This window comes from Mus caroli, unplaced genomic scaffold, assembly GCF_978045245.1.
Source record: "Mus caroli unplaced genomic scaffold, Mus_caroli_1 scaffold_19, whole genome shotgun sequence".
Classification (NCBI taxonomy): domain Eukaryota; kingdom Metazoa; phylum Chordata; class Mammalia; order Rodentia; family Muridae; genus Mus; species Mus caroli.
Window position 1 is genome coordinate 41,405,118 of NW_028227274.1, and position 15,524 is coordinate 41,420,641.

Here is a 15,524-nt window from a genome sequence, read left to right on the forward strand (position 1 = left end):
AAGCCACATCAGATTGCCTTCTATTCTAATCATGATTCTCTTAGACATTTGTTGCCTCGAGGTATTGTAGTTTAAGGATGTACTCAAACGCAAATGTGAAATTTGTTGTGCAAATATTAGAGTATAGGCAAATGTTTTTAAATATTGACGTTTAAAAAATGGGGTGCCTATGAAAATTTACTCACCATTGACTATGCAATGTCTAACTATTTACTTAATATTTCCTAATATTTGCTTTGTCTGAAGGAATTGTTTTCACATTTAACACATAATGTCAACCTGTAAAGCTGTGTGTGTGTGTGTGTGTGTGTGTGTGAAATCTCCCACCAAGATAACAGATTGCAAAAATTAAAATGTATAAAAGTGTAAATTAACTGCAAAATTTTTAGTGAAAAACTGTCACTAAAAATCTGCTGTAAGTCTCTGTAATAAGTTATAGAAATAATTATGACATATCAAAATACACTAAAAATTTTAAGAATTTTAAAAATCATTCATTTATTCTATATATGTAGGAGGACTTTTAATAGAAAATATGAGTTTAAGTACCATGAAAAACTTATTATGGATTATTTATCTAGTATGGTGTTTTTTAATATAATAATGTATCTTTATTTTAATTTTAACATTATTTGAAAATAAAAGCTCAATAAAATGTTGAATGACTTAAAACACACTAAAATATTGAATGACTTAAGACAAAGATAGGCATCACAGAATGCATAAAATAGTTCAGTAGGACTGTTGGGTACAGACCTCAACAATTGTACTTGTATAAAATAAAATTATAGATATAACAGAAGTAGCTAGGCTATCCATTGTTATTTCTATAATTTTGGACATTGGGTAGAAAGCTCATATTTACTTGTAAGTCCAATAATAAATAATTAACACATCATAAGTCATATAATGATAATGCATTTCTCCATCTGTATAAGTGTGTGTATCGGGGGTATATGTATGTGCATGTGAATGCCCACAGAGAATAGAAGTACTGGTTCTCTTGGAAGTAGAGTCATAAGCACTTGTGAGCTGCCAAATGCGGGTGCTGGAAACAGAACTCAGGTCCTCTTAACCACTAAGCTATTTCACAGGCCTGCTAGTAATATTTATAACTGGCTCCTAAAATATATCTCATTTGGAAAAAGAAATCATAAATAAAAATTCCCTATAGATAAGAATTTATATAATTTTACTTAAAGGATCACATTCCCAATTGCGATATACTTGATAGTATAAAAATTAAGTTTGCTTGATTTCTTTTTCTTTCCATTTTACAAACTTTTGGCAACACTGAATGTCAAGAAAACCACTTAGAATTCCTCTTCTCCCCCTCTTCCTTCTTCTCCTCTTCCTCTTCCTCTACTTTACACCCAAAGACTGGCTCTTTTTTTTTTTTTTTTTTTTTAACCTTGGGGTCATCCTCTAGGCTCATTGGTTGGTGACAGAATTTAGCCTGTTTGTATTGGAAGTGCAAGTCTGGTCTGCCATTTTCTTCTTGGCTCTGAACAGAGATCATGATTAGCTACTAGAGCCCACCTCCTTTACTTGCCAGGTGGGCCCTTTTGCAGGCTGTTTACAATAATCTGTTTTTCTACTTCAAGGAGGCTTGCTATGGCTTTGAATCACTATACAGGATAACTTTTGTAACTTAAAATCACTTAATGAAGGACCCTAATTAAACTTGCTAAATCCTTTCAGGGTAACACCTATACCAGTGTTTGAGTGAATAACTCGGAGTGTGTACAAGATGAATGGAACTCTTAGAAGCTACCTTGAACTCCTTACTATACCTATATACATGCCAGAAGCTTTAATGGCTGAGGAATCCCCACTGATGGTCTGATTCTATGGAGGAAGGTGTTGAAACTGAGAAAGGTGGATTTCATCTCATGAGTCCATACAACCTGCCCAGAGCATAGCACTTAGTACTAAATAATTCAGAAAACTTCAAAATGTCTACTGCTTATTATGTTGGAAAATGACTATGGGGTATACATTTGACTACATGATCTGAAATAGCACTTTAGGCTTTTAATATTTATTATTTAGGATTTTTTTTACATTTATTTAGTGTCTCTGTGTGTGTGTGTGTTTGCATTTGTGTGTGTGTGTGTGTGTGTGTGTGTGTACACTTTTCCACAGTCCATTCAACCTGCACAGAGCATAGCACTTAGTACTAAATAATTCAGAAAACTTCAAAATGTCTACTGCTTATTATGTTGGAAAATGACTATGGGGTATACATTTGACTACATGATCTGAAATAGCACTTTAGGCTTTTAATATTTATTTTTTAAGTTTTTTTTTACATTTATTTAGTGTCTCTGTATGTGTGTTTGCATGTGTGTGTGTGTGTGTACACTTTTCCACAGTGTGCATGTAAAAGTCAGAGGACAACCCAGGACAGGTAGCTTTTTCCTTTCACTGTGTAGGCTCCATTGAATGAACTCAGGTCACCAGGTTTGGCAGCAAATACCATTTCTCACTGGGTCATCTCACTGGTTCCAAAATGACATTTTAGTATGTTCCAAGGATAATTATAAATGAACAAAACCGTGTACAGACACTGTACATGGTAACATGCAATAAATTGTGCATTAAGTTAACTATGATACTCTAGCTTTTTTTTTTTTTTAGTTGAGTTGGTGGGTGAGGACTATCTTGGTTAGGGTTTCAGTTGTTGTCATAAACATCATGCATGACCAAAAGAAACTTGAGGAAGAGTAGTTGGTTTCTCTTATCCTTTCACGTTGTCAAACGAAGGTAAGGCAGAATTCAAAGCAGGAGCTGCTGGGAAGGACATGAAGGGAGTTACTGCAGTTCCTGGCTTGTTCCTCATCACTCACATAGCCTGCTTTGTTACAGCACCCAGGACCACTGCCCAGTGGTGGGGCCATCCATTGTAAGCTGGGCTCTCCCATATCAACAACCCCATATACTTTAGATTGTTGAGAACAACAGGCTTTCTCACAGGCTAATCTGTTAGGTACATCTCCAAATTAAGGTTCCTTCTTCCAAAACAACTCCAGTTTGTGCCAAGTTGATACCATGAGTTACAAACTAGCAGGAGAAACACATTAGTGGACCCCGAATCAGTTCATGTAATATCAGTTACTAGCAGTGTTCTCAAACAGGTTGCTTCAGCTCTCTTCCTGTGCCTCCATTCTCCTTATTTATTTCACAGTATTGCCATTAGGTGCAAATGGTCATGGTGCTGACAAGTTTATAGTTGGAAATTTAATATGAAAATAAGAGAAGAATGTTTTACCCAACAACTTGACTAGTTACCAGTTGAGTAGAGAAGAAACAGCCAGCAGGTTTTGCTTTGTTTAGATACAATAAGGTGGTTCTCTCAAAATTGCATGTTATTGTGGTCATAGCTGACATTTTCAGTTCTAGAAATTCATACGATGAACTAAAAACCTATCCTGTACCTAGAGTCCATAGAACTTAAATTCTCTGTACTTACTTTTTGTAGACGATATCTACAACAATGGAGTAAGAAGGAAGAGAAGCCTCATTTCTTCCTGGGTATTTTTTTAAAAGATTTATTTATTTATTTTATGTATGTGAATACACTGTAGCTGTCTTCAGACACACCAAAAGAGGGCATTGGATCCCATTATAGATGGTTGTGAGCCACCATGTGGTTGCTGGGAATTGAATGCAGGAGCTTTGGAAAAGCACTCCGTGCTCTTAACAGCTGAGTCATCTCTCCAGCCCCCTCCCTGGGTATTTTTTAGAGGGGACTAATAAAAGAGTGTAAGGGCAGACTCAAGCTGTCTCATTTGTCTGTGTGGAAGCAAGCTCATCCTCTAGACTGCCTCATTACCAGGTTAACTTTAAATCAGACATGTTGATCCATGCAGTAGGGTTTTTTTATTGATTAGGGTTTGTGTGTGTAGCTATACGCTCTTTGAGATGTCACCTCTGCTGTTTTGCCTCCATGTAGAGAAGATTCTCAGGTAGGTGGAATCTCCAGTAGGAACTGTTCCCTAAGCACCACATCCTTCAGGGTCTGTTAATACAGTTCACACCCCTAAATGTAGTCTGAGATTGCACAGGTCCCTCTTCAAAGGAAAACTCTTTTCAGAATCCTCTATGCAAAGCAAATGACCAGGTGGTGTTGCAAATCGACCATTTGGGCGATTTTCCTAAACCATGATAGTGGCACGAAATATCTTTTTTAATATATATATTTCTAATTTATTTATTTTTATTCGATATTTTCTTTATATACATTTCAAATGCTATCCCGAAAGTTCCCTATACCCTCCCTCTGCCTTGCTCCCTTATCCACCCACTCCCACTTCTTGGCCCTGGCATTCCCCTGTACTGGGGCATATAAAGTTTGCAATACCAAGGGGCCTCTCTTCCCATTGGGCATGAAATATCTTAAATAATGTTTTAATTAGTTATTTGATAATGTCATAAAAATGTGGCTCATGCATAGTCACTCCTTCCTCTTCCAACTCCTTCCAGACCAACCCCACCTCCTTACCCACCCAACTTTTCATTCTCTATTTAAAAAAACAAAAAACATTAACTCCCAGTTGTGATGCCCAAATACTCTTGGTTTTGGCGTTTGACCTATGACATGGTGCACCCTAAAAGAATACCTTTGTAGCCGCTTTCAGTTGCCAATAGCTCCTTAGCAAGGAGTGGGACTTTATGCTTATCTCCCCATATTGGTAATAGGATTTTGTCTAGCTTGAACTTGAGCAGTTCTCGTCGAATTCCCTACATTCATAGATTTGTACATCTCTTAGACTTCATCAGAGAAGCTTGTCCTTGTAGTAGATGGTGATGAACACAGAGACCCACAAATAGTAAATGTGCAGAGAATAAGGGAGTGAGAGAGAGTACTCAACCCCAAATGGGACATCCATATCACACATCTTCCCAACAATTTCAGGAATTGTCTATGACAAAGGGGTGAAAAGACTGTCCTTGTTGACTGCAGTTCCAGTAAGCTTCTGCCCTGGGGACAGGGATTCTTGGAGAGAAAAGTACAGTATCCCATTAAAGGGATAACTCTTCAGCATGGTTAGCATGAGCTCACCTTCCTAGGGGTGATATATTGTCTAACGTGATTGAAGCAGCCTCTCTGGAATGTTAAGTCTCCAGCTGTGTCAGAGATTTCTACTCCAAAAGTTGACACTCTACCAACTGGGTCATTTCCTAGTCAGCCTTGCTTTATTGTTTTTGTTTAAAGAAACAAAACAAAACACACACACACCCACACACACAAATCCTTTGCTTGATACTTCAACATTCATTTCAGAGGATTGAAATCATGTTCTAAATGTTAAGGAGAGAGAATTTAGGCAGAAGTTAACAAATGAGTTAATTCAATCATTCTTTTTGTTCTTCTCCATGTTCTTGTTTCCAAATTTGTCACAAACTGATGCCCAGTGTTTCTATCTATGTCATAAGACAGTCTGTGTACAGTCCCTAAAGTCACTCATAACTAAAGGAGTTTTACATATTCTTGCCGTTTTGTACCAAATGGCTTTGGTTTCCCTTCACAGGTAGAGAGAATTGATACCACATGGCATACAGCTTAGGCAATTCAGCATGAATGGTCGAAACTGGAGTTAATTTTACAATTAAAAATCACATATGGTTATGGTCCCATCTAACACATCTGTGACTGCAGTGAAAATTCCCAACAGCATGAGAGAAAACAGTCTATTGAAGACAAACCAAAGCTTGGCAAATGCTACAGAAAGAATTGGCACAACACAAAACACTTCTTTCTTTTAAAAAAAATTATTTATTTGTATTTATGTTCATTGGTGTTTTCCCTGTATGTCTATGTGGGGTATTGGATCTCCTAGAACAGGAGATACAGACAGTTGTAAGATATTCATGTAGGTGCTGGGAATTGAACCCTGGTCTTCTGGAAGAGTAACAAATGCTCCTAACCACTAAGCTATCTCTCCAGCCCCATGAAACTCCACTTTGGAGAGTGAGAGCAACTGAGTTCTAAAGAAAAGAGGCTTCTAATGAGAAGAGAGAGGAGGGAATAGGAGACTCACACCCTAGAAGGAAATATCATTTCCAAAACGGCCAGAAGGAAAGGGGTAGACAAGCTGGGTCTTAACAGCAAATGCTTTGCTGTGAGCAGAGGTGGATGTGCTAAGAATATAAAGAATCGTGTAAGTTTATATGATATACATATGGATATATAATTTTGAACATATAAAACATTTCATTAACTTAAACACACAGGACTGAAAATGTGGCCGAGTACTAAGTCTGGCATTCAGGAGCTCCTGGGTTTGTTTTTCCTCCAGGTACTACAAATAACAAACAAATCAATAAATATATGCATTAGAAGTTCAGAATAGACACTTCAAATAGAATTAGGTAAATAATAAATTTAGTGCTCAGTACTTTCCCAGTAGGTGTCAAATATTATTGGTGATCAAAATGATAAGGTTATGCTTTCTAAGTTAGAACAGCATATTTTCTTCCTAATTTGAACTAGAAAAAAAGCAGAATCTGGGTGGGATTTAATTTTTTGTGTAAGACAAGTTGGAATTTGATACAGTGGATAAGAGCCAGACAGATGTGGATTCAAATCCAGGCAGTAAATATTAGCTTTGTCCACAGTCAAGTTTTTTAACCTCGCTATGCCTGTTTCCTCATCTGTAAAATGGAGATAATGATATCTCTTTCACAGATATCAGGAGGGCTAAGCCCAGTAATATATGTGAAATCATTAGCACATTCAACTGGCTTAGAGAAAGCACACAAAAAAATGACTGCTTGCATGGTTACAAAAGGAGACATTGGACATGTGGAGGGGATGGGGAAACATTCCCAGAAGAGACTGGGCAAGGAAGACAATCGTCTCAGCTGGGCGTGAATCAGTCTCGCTGTGCTGGGTCTGCTTGTAAAAGAATAATCCATAGATGAATGGGGAAGCTGACCAGAGCAGCCTGACCCTCAGCCAGCAGCACTGGTTCTAGCTAGGACCTCTGAGCGTGAGTTGAATATGAATCATCTGCTTACTGTATATTAATATTATTCAGTCAACAAAGAGCAAAAGATGCTTGGTCAGGATTAATCACCTAAAGAGCCAAGTGACTTTAAATGTATTTCATTTGAATATGGTAATGAGACATTTGTCACTTTTATGACCCTTTGTGGGGAGATCCTAAGATGGAAACGATTAACATGTAATTCTCAGAGTTTATCTTTGGTTTCCTTTTCTGTATTGGTGGAAGCCTGGGGTAATGTTTGTTGTTTATCCTTACTGTGTGGATAAGAAAATAGCTTTCCAGTTTGGAGTGAATTACAAAAGGGTCGTGCTGGTCTTAGGAAAGTGAGATGTCATTAAAAATGCAGATATTTCTGATTTGTAGGATTTTCACCATTAGAATTATTTGAGCTATTTACATCAACGATGGCCAGGCATTGGCCCTAAAGATTTAGGAATAGTGTTTCTGAGTTAAACAATTCCTAAATGGGGGAATTTACCAAAACTACTTCCTTCCAAGGCTTTTGCTAAATAAGTGATTGCTAAATAAGTGATTGCTAAATAAGGCTACATAAGGTGAATTGTGAATGTGATATCTACTGGAGCGGTAAACCAGACAATAAGTACCCTCCCCCATATTCTTTATTCAATTCAGGACATTTCAGAAATAGCTTAAAGCAGTGAGAACGCCTCACCACTTATGCCATACTGGGGGAAGGGAGAGAGCTTTCCCTCTTGACCTTTGTGATGTCATCGATAGCCTCACTATGGTGGCTGTTCAGCTTCATCACACAACAACTGACTGTGGACCTCCTAAATAATCAGGGCATTATCCAGCGCTTGAATGAACTTGGTCACATCACTTAACTAGTTAACCTTAAAAGGTTACCTCTCTAAAGAAAGGATGAAACAATCTTGCCTTATTTCCTGCCACTCAAGGGATAAGAAGTTTGCAGTGCTCCTTTGTCCTTCTAGGAATTTGCAGTGATCACACTGCTAAGCCCTCAGAATCACCCATCCCTGCAGGATGCCCACTCTCGTGAGCAGGCCTGGAGGAGAGATGGAAATAAAAAGCAATTCTTTAAACTTGAATGACCCTGTTGTCCACTGAGTGGAGGAAATACTTTAAAAAGGACCTCTTTCTCAGTCTTCTAAAGCAGTGAGTTTTATATGTAGGGAAATCTTAAATCCTTTGATGTAGACAGGAGGCCTCCCAGGTGATGTTATTAAGTAAACCTCAAACTTAAAATGATATAAACTTAAACTAAGGAACTTAAAACTGTATAAAATAATATAGTTTTTATTCATTGCCTGTAGACCTGGGTGAACAATAGCAAGTCATAAGTGAAATTATAAATAATATATTTTAAAATTATTCTGATGGAGACTAAACAAAACCAGACAAAACAAGAAAACAAATTATTAAAACAATAAAAATACTTTTTTCTCAAAAAAAAGAAGGCAAAAGAAAAAAAAAAGGAAAGGGAAGGGGAAGAAGAGGAAGGGGGAAGGAAGGGGGAAGGGGAGGAGGAAGGAGGGAAGAAGGAAGGGGGAAGAGGAGGGGGAAGGGGAAGGGGGAAGGGGAAGAAGGGGAAGAAGAAGGAGAAGACGGGGAAGAAGAAGGGGAAGAAGGGGAAGATGGGGAAGAAGGGGAAGGGGAAGAAGGGGAAGAGGAAGGGGAGGGGGTAAGGGGAAAGGGGAAGGAGAAGGGGAAGGGGAAAGGAGGAAGGGGGAAGGGGGAAGGGGGAAGGAGAAGGGAAAGGGGAAGGGGAAGAAGGGGAAGGGGAAAGGGAAGGGAGAAAAAAAGGTTTACAAATGACCTGGACTTCCTCCTGAGAGTGCACCTGCTGTCTGTGTCTGTTCATGAATTGAGGAGTTTATGTGGGTGACACTGCTTCTCCCAGTGGGAATTCCACAGAGAACTATTACATTTCTGTTTCTTGCCTCTACCTTTTCTTGATTCTTAATTTTTTTATCATTGAGGAACTCAGAAGTTTTAGGAAGGTGTTTCCTCATGATCTTTCAGAAAACACATTATCTGAAATTGGCTAGAAAGGAACTCCAAGTTGCTAATGTGAAATAAACAATTCACAATTATCCACTGGTGCAAGTTACACAAGTGACAAGGGAGGACTCCTGTCTGAATGGAGTGGAGTCAGGAGCAAAAGAGGAACCCACAGGACTCAATGTCCCCAGAAAGACCTAAATTTGGGAGTCCCAGCACTGTTGAGAGCTGGATTAGTAAACTGAGGCTTTTCCTGAGACTCTGAAGGAGAAGGTGTAAGTGTTTCTGCTCAGATGGAAGGGTATCCTGAGACTTGGAAGCCCAGCTAAAATACAGTTCTGATGTGAGAAGTTCTCAGTGGAAGGGCATCCTGAGGCAGGGCAGCTCAGGATCCACAGAGCTCTAAGGTGGGACAGTGTCCCAAGAGAAAGGCATCCTGAGACATGGCAGCTCAGGATCCACTCAGCTCTGAGAGGAAGCCTCCTTAGTAGAGGCACTGCACCTTCCAGGGGAGGGCATCCCAGGTGCCTCAGCCCTGTGCCTTCTTTGCTGCTTCTCCTCATGATTGCTTCTTTTCTTCTTGGCTCCTTCTGACATGAGAATCATATCATGAAAGAGATTAATTGGACAGTCCAAAGGTATGGAGGGACAAATCCAGGGATGACTGACCTCTGCTTCTCCCGGGAGGGAGCAGACAGCAGGGAATTGAACAAGGTATAGTTTCTTAGGGGAATGAACCTTTCAAAGGGCAGAGATTTCAAGACTGAGGATTGGTGGGATTGCATATCATGAGCTTGGGGAGCTCAGGGATTGGTGGGTTTTCCTGCTCAGGGGTTAGTAGGGTTTTATGGGAAGGTCAGGGATTGGTGGGGTTTTTTCCCACCCCATTTTCCCTGCATTGGGCCCATGGATTAAGGTAGAAAATCCTTCCTAGCTAGACCCTAGCTTTTGTTAAAGTGCTAGCTCCCTGAGACTTCTGGAGAATGGGGGCTAGAGAGGAGGTGATGTCACCTTGGACAGCTCTTGTGGGGCAGCTCCTTCAGAGATGTTTCACCAAGGCTGTAGGTTGAAGCCAGAAAGGTGTGGCCACCACCAGGGACAACTCTTGAGGGGCAGCTCCTGCTGAGACTGGAAAGGCTGTGGGTCACAATGGACAGCTCCTGTCATGATTGCAGGCTGAGGAAAGGTAGTGCCACTGTTTTGACAGGAGCCACCATTTTTGACAGGTCCAGTGGTGAGCATCTTGCTGTGGCTGAAGGCTGGGATAAGAAGGAGGGGCTGGCCACTGCTCTGATGGATTTTTTCGCATGTTGCTTAGGGACTATAGAAGGAATCTAGTTCCTTCTCAAAATCAGAAACAGGTCTGTCATATGACACAGGTTGTACAAGACCTCCTAATAGCAAACTTTCCTATCTTCTATCGTTGCCTTCTGATGTTCTGGTCCTCTCTCTCAGGACGCTGTCTCTAAAGAATGAGCTGCTGATCCAGGTCACAGCATTAAGAATTTAGTGTTTTATTTGCTAAGTGGAACACAATTGCAGAATGGCATCTCTAATGAGCCTGATTTGTGTTTTTCTGAGTCTTCAACTTTTCCTCCTGCCACTGTGTGATGGTTTGTATATTCTTGCACCAGGGAGTGGCACTATTTGGAGGTGTGGCCTTGTTGGAATAGGTGTGACCTGGTTGGAGTAGGTGTGTCACTGTGGGTGTGGGCTTAATACTCTCACCCTAGGTGCCTGGAAGTCAGTCTTCCACCAGCAGTCTTCGGATGAAGATGTAGAACTCTCAGCTTTGCCTGCGCCATGCCTGCCTGAATACTGCCATGCTCCTACCTTGATGATAATGAACTGAACCTCTGAACCTGTAAGCCAGCCCCAATTAAATGTTGTTTTTTATAAGACTTGCCTTGGTCATGGTGTCTGTTCGTACCAGTAAAACCCTAACTAATACACACTGAATCTGGAAATAATAATTGAAACCTGTGATTGTCTTTGGCTAGCTAAGATTTCATGAGTTCCATAACATACCAGTATGCCTTACTACAATAATATAATAGATAATAATTGTTAAGCTCTTCTGATAGGTCATCTTCTGCAATCTTTCAACAGCTCTATGAAAATAAACACTTTTACCTTCACTGAGAAAAAAAATAAGTGCAAGTTTTTTGGGGGAAGGTCTTACAACTTTGGGGATGAAATTGACCTTGAATATATAGAGTCAAACTCAGATCCAGTGTCCTGAACAAAAATAATTTCTCTGAACTTGGGCCTATGTTAGTTTTGGTTTTCTGTGCACTTTTATGTGATTCAACCTTGTTGGAATATTAATTTCCAAAAAGAGGTAAATTCATGATTCTCCTAGAGATATTGCTACATTTTGGTTTGTAAACACCCTCCAAATGGTCAATTAAGTAAAGATTTGGTCCCATATTCCAATGTATGCCACTATTGGGAGACTATGAAAACTTATATAAATGTAATCTAGTGGGAGAACTGGAGTGCTTCCTCACAGAAGATGGTGAAACTCTGAACCTTCTGCTCCCCCTCCTCCAGCCATGAAGTGAGTGCTCTACCATGTACTCCTACAATAGTGAGCCATGTTGCTGTAGAACCAAAACCATGGGGGGAAAAAGTCACAGAATGGAACTCTCTAAACTGTGAACCAAACCATGAGCTATCTTGCTGCAGAACCAAAGCAATGGGACAAACCACTCACAGAATGGACCTGTCCAAACTGTGAGCCAAAGTGAACCTGTGCTCTATAAGTTGAATGTTGTCAGGTATTTATTACAATGACATAAAGCTGACTAACATGGATATAAAAATGACTAAGGGTAAAATATTTACTTATAAGTTAATCATTTTATTCAACAAATTAATGAGAAATATGTAGGCAAAAAACTATCAACAACAAAACATTTATAGATCAATAATATGGAAATGAACGTGCCGATGGATGGAGAGTTAGACTCTTCATTCACCCACATGATGAGGCTTTATGAACTCTTCCGAAGAGTGTGTGATCTTCTGCAAAGAACTTTCTTGATATTTCTGTTAACTATCTACAGATTGCAGAATTTTAGTTTTCACAGAATCATATTAAAATAGCCTTGGACACTATACTGTGGATAAGGCATGTATTTTTTTCTTTAATGTACAAGTTATTCCCTATAAAACTTACAATTTCTCTTATTCCTCAAAGTCATAATATACTTTTATATAAATAATAGTAATTCGAGTGATAGAAATATAAAAAAAATCTGACAAGCTATCAGGACAGACACTATATATAATTTTAATATGACAGCCAATTAAGGAACATAATATAGAAAGATGGTACTCATTTATCTCTGAGATTATATTAACAAACTCCCTATATAAGTGGCATTTGAGGATAGTAATGTAGTTAGATTAGGGGACTAGAAGGCTAATCCTAAATTGATTTCCTTTTCTATAAAACTCATCATAAGTACATTGTTTCTATTATAGAATGCTGTGGTAGGCACCTAAATATTGTTTACTGTATTTGAAATTTTCACTGGCAGAAACATATTAAGTTGACCTGTAAGCCATAGGAAAGTGGAGAAATGCTGTCCTGGCCAAGGAGAATGTTAATCCACCCCAAAGAGAACAAGAGAATGGAGGGGACCTGTGAATGAGGCAGCAGGAAGAGAAGACCGCCTCAAGGTGCACTGCTCCATCCAGGAACCTGAGAAGATGTTTCACTGGACAGGAACCTAGGCAGCCGGTTCCTCTTATAGTTAGAACCCTGGACTGAATCCATAAACAACAAAAGGTATGCAAATAAGAAAGTAAGGAGGGAAGACCAAATGTAGATATCCAACTAACTCATAAAAGAAATGAGGAAAACGTCACCATCTCAGGGAAGACTTAGCACTAAGCACCCCCTTTCATACAGTCTTGTTCTTGGGGCCATCGCCACTCTGCCCCATAGTCTAGGATCTACTCTTTCTGAAATGCCACAGACCACTCCCCTCTCTTTACGATATCTTTATTTTTTTTAATTTTTAATATTTTTATTACATATTTTTCTCAGTTACATTTCCAATGCTATCCCAAAAGTCCCCCATAGCGCCCCCCACTTCCCTACCCACCCATTCCCATTCTTTTGGCCCTGGCATTCCCCTATATTGGGGCATATAAAGTTTGCAAGTCCAATGGGCCTCTCTTTCCAATGATGGCTGACTAGGCCATCTTTCGATACATATGCAGCTAGAGACAAGAGCTCCGGGGGTTCTGGTTAGTACATCACGATATCTTTAATTAATCAATATTTTTTGTTGCAGTCTATGGAAATCTTTTAAAAATTTTGTTTATTTATTCACTTATTTTATTTACACTCCATATTGTATTCCCCCTCCCCATCCAGCCTCCTACCGCTCCACATCCCATACCTCCTACCCACAAACCCGTCTCCACCTACATGTCCCCACCCCCCATGCCACCTGACTTCTAAACTCCCTGGGGCCTCCAGTCTCTTGAAGGTTAAGTGCATCATCTCTGAATGGACACAGACCCAGAAGTCCTTTACTGTATGTGTGTTGGGGGCCTCGTATCGGCTGGTGTATGCTGTTTGATTAGTGGTCCAGTGTTTGAGAGATCTCGGGAGTCCAGATTAATTGAGATTGCTGGTCCTCCTACATGATCATTCTTCTCCTCAGCTTCTTTCAGTCTTTCCCTAATTCAATAACAGGGGTCAGCTGCTTCTGACCATTGGTTGGGTGCACCTATCTGCTTCTGACTCTTTCAGCTGCTTGTTGTTCCAGAGTGCAGTCATGCTAGGTCCCTTTTTGTCAGTGCTCCATAGCCTCAAAGATAGTGTCAGGCCTTGGGACCTCCCCTTGAGCTGGATTCCACACTGGACCTGTCACTGGACCTTCTTTTCCCAGGCTCCTCTTCATTTCCATCTCTGTAATTCTTTCAGACAAGAACAATTATGGGTCAGAGTTGTGACTGTGGGATGGTCCCCCTCTCCCTCATTTGATGCTCTGTCTTCCTGATGGAGGTGGGCTCTACAAGTTCCCTCCCTCTACTGTTGGATATTTTATCTAAGGTCCCTCCCTTTGAGTCCTGAGAGTCTCTCACCTTCCAAGTCTCTGGTGCATTCTGGAGGGTCGCCCCCAACCTCCTATCTCCTGAGGTTGCCTGTTTCCATTCTTTTTGCTGGCTCTCGGGGCTTCAGTTCTTTTCCCTCATCCAATACCATATCAGGTTCCAGTCTCCCCCTCAATCCCCATCCACTTTCCCTCCCAGGTCCAAATCCCACATTTTTGTTGTTTTTCACAGCTGAAGAGAAAAGGGTTCAGTCTTTGTATGAAAACTCTCATTTGGGCTAGTGTGGTGCCAGGGTACCTTGGAACTTCTGGGAGCCAGTCAGGAGCATGAATGGGGTCAAGTCCTGTCCAACCCCAGAAATCTCATCTTGAGAGCCACAGGAGTGGGGACCATTCCCTTCCCTGCCCTGGGCCTGCTTGTCCCAGACCATGTAGTCCTGTGTCCTGCACCTTTGTCTCCACCAGAGGAGGTCACAAAGTTGAGGCCAGGTTAAACTTCCCCTTTCCTTATAAGGTCATGTCCAGCAGCACTTGGAATTCCTCTTCATGCAAATGAGGTATTCCCAGCACCTTAGCCCCAGCCAATGATGCAAACTCACTCACCTGTTCCCTCAAAGGTTTCTTTGTTACTGCCAATTAAATAAGCTGCTCAATGAAGAAGCCTGCCTCCTGAGAAGTCTGTTTCTTGCCATGCTCACCTGTTGCCTAAGGTCTCCTCACCTGTGAACTCTGTCATCCTCAACCATTTTTGTTCCTGCCTCTGAACTTATTGGAAAGATGTAGTACAATTTAATCTTTAAGAAAATAAAAAAGCAATTTAAGTTTATGCTTCGGAAGATGAATGGGCCTGGATGAATGAGACCTGGATTATGGAATCAAATTCCTAGAAGAAAACATCTGCCTGGGAAAGTGGTGTTATTACTCACCACAGCCTAGCTACGGCATATCGCCATGAACTCACTGGCACCTCTACCAAGATTAGCCAATGTAGAGAATTTACTTGGCAAAATGGAGGGGGAACTACAGAAAATGGATTAATTGGTGTCCCACAAAACAGAACTTTTGTAATCAAATTACCATCAATATAAGTGATGATTTTACTCCTTGCTACATATAGCTAAAAGAAATTAAAACATTTCCTCTGGACAGCCATTGCCTGACCACCTCTCTTCCCACTTCCCCCTCCAAATTCCCTTCCAGACTTGTTCCCCAGGGGCACACCCAACTTCTGGGAGACTTGCACCACCTCCTGAGTTCCATTGTTCAGACGAAGGGTGTCCACCACAGGCCTGCCACACCAGGATCATAGAGGTTAGGCCCCCTCTCAATACCTGCTACAACAGGAACATCCAGGGACCACCAGATGGCTAAAGGTCAGGGTAAAAACAAATTCAACAAAAGGCAGGGCAAGATGACACCTTCAGAGCACCGCAATCCTATTACACCAGGCCCA